Here is a 2,580-nt window from a genome sequence, read left to right on the forward strand (position 1 = left end):
GTCATCCACCCATATTCACTGAATCCTTCCTTGAAATCAGGGCTTGCGATCCTTTGGCCCATCCCAAATTTTGCCTTAACCTTGGGTGCTCTTAGTACCCCTGGTTTTCAACCATCTTACAACCACATCACCCCCTACATTTTTATCACCAAGGTGTCCCCAGCTCTATTCCTGCCATCCACTCCTCTACCCTCACCCTGGACTTTGTCACTGCCCGATACTGTTCCACCTCTGACACATTTGATCTGATACATAATTCTCAAATAATTCAATGGCCCAGTCATGGGAAAATGGTTAAATTTTTATAATTGCATAATACAAATACACTAGATATAAATGGAAGTTCACTAAAATACATTCATTGAAAAGCAAGTATTATGATATAGTTTGGTAAAAAATAAATTATGTGCAGCTATGTGTGTACGTATGCAAATGCACAGAAAAATTTCCAAAAAGATAAACACCAAACTGCTGAGTGTGGTTACTTTGGGAAAGGGACTGATGATGGGGAAGACCTAGAAGGCACTTCAGTATTTTACCCTCTGTAATTTGCTGTGCCCTTAATTACTTTCAGTAGGAATGCATTTATACATTATTTGTGCAATTTTAAATGTATAAGTATGAAAAATAATCCCACCCTGACAACCTTCCTTCCTCTTAGTCACAGTTACTTCTCTTAGCTATATTTTGACCACACTGAGATCTATTATTGTATTTATTATTTTTCTGTTTCCTTCCACCCCCCCATCTTTCTTCATCCATCTACACTCCCTTTCTGATCACTTCAAGCATCTTAGAATAATTTTCTAGATCTTGTGACATTTTCCTTTTATTGTATCTACCTAGTATTATTCCAACTTAGGAAAGATCCAACTGTCCACATTCTCTTCCTATCCAGACTACTGCCAGCACTTCTCGTTTTCTTCCTACATCCATGGCTCCTCCATTCCAGGTTATTTCCTTCCACCTGTACCTACAATATTGGGATTTCTCAGAGTTTTACCTTCTTTCCTCATTTGACATGACCTTCATGTAGATCTCATCTACTTTTGTAACTTCAAAAAAAGCATCTAAACCTTAATAATAATTCCCAAGTCTTTACAACACCCTTTGCCCATCTCCTAAGTTCCAGACTCATGCATCTAGTTGGCTCCAAGTGACTCTCACAAATATCTTGACCTCGATGCATTCAAAACCACATTCTCTTTCTTGTCCCCAAATCCAATTCCTCTTGCTCTATTTGCTATCACTATTTCAGGAATGACTCCTTCATCCCCTGGTTGCCCAAGCCATCATATTTTCAGATTTGAATTACACCTCTATGCTTCAGATCTGAATTATGCTTCTTCCTTGTTCTCCACATTCATTCATTCATTCACTTATTCTACTAATTATATGTTCTAAATAACTCTGAAGATGTTTATATCAGAACATCATCAACTCTTGCCTAGATGATTATAAAGACTCTTGTCTAGTCTCTCCCATTTTGGCTGTTTTCCCTCTAATCCATTTCTCACACAGCCTGAGTCCCAAATGTGATGTCACTTCCCTGATAAAAACCGCTTAATGATCACCCTGACAAAAATAAGTCCAAAGTCCTTTATAGGGTTAACACTCTTCACAATGAACCCCTGGTTCTTCCTTCAGTTCATAACATTTTACTCACCTCTTACCTTCCATGCTCCAACCATAATGAGCTTCATTCAGCAAGTTACTGTGCTTTCTTTCTGACATCCATGTCTTGACCAACACTGGACCTTCCTCCTGCACTGCCCTCCCACCACTCTGCCTTGAGAATTTTCCCATGCCCCTTTTTAGTCTCAAGGTTGAAGTTATTTCTTTCTCTGAATCCTTGAGAACTGTAACTAGTCTTTCAATATGGACTTTTTACTTGTCTGCTTCCTTCACTGGACTATAAGTGCCTTGAGAGCTAGGATAAGACAACTGTAATATTCAAGGTCTGTCACATGGCAGGAATAGGACACTGGCCAGATGTAAATGACTCCTGAATCTATCACTCCAAATGAAGTCTCTACCTTAACCTTCATATGCATAACTCATACTATCTACTGAACTTCCATACCTCAGTATTTCATGTGCTGTGAGTTCAACACATTTAAAATCCGTGCCCAATCCCCCCAGAAGAACCTGCTCTGCCTCCTGGGTTCCCTTTACTGGTGACTTGCACCAAATACACCCAACATCAGCCTTCACATTTGTCTCTCAGTCTTATCTTTTTCTCCTCTGATCCATTCTTCATTTAGTCACCTGAGTGACTTTTCAGAAGCTGAGTAAGATCATGCTACTCCCCTACTTAAAACCATGTGCCCAGTCTGTTGGTAGGAATGCAAACTGGTGCAACCACTGAGGAAAACAGTATGAAGTTTCCTCAAAGAGTTAAAAAATAGAATTACCATATGATCCAGTAATCATACTACTGGGTAAAAACACAAAACACTAATTCAGGGATGCCTGGCTGACTCAGTCAAAGGAGCATGCAACTCTTGATCATGGGGTAGTGAGTTCAAGCTCCATGATGGGTATAGAGATTACTTAAATGAATAAAAAACTTCAAAATTA

This window comes from Eumetopias jubatus, unplaced genomic scaffold (genome assembly GCF_037043125.1).
Source record: "Eumetopias jubatus isolate StellerSeaLion01/CBP00866 unplaced genomic scaffold, mEumJub1_p1.0 scaffold_16, whole genome shotgun sequence".
In the NCBI taxonomy this organism is placed as follows: domain Eukaryota; kingdom Metazoa; phylum Chordata; class Mammalia; order Carnivora; family Otariidae; genus Eumetopias; species Eumetopias jubatus.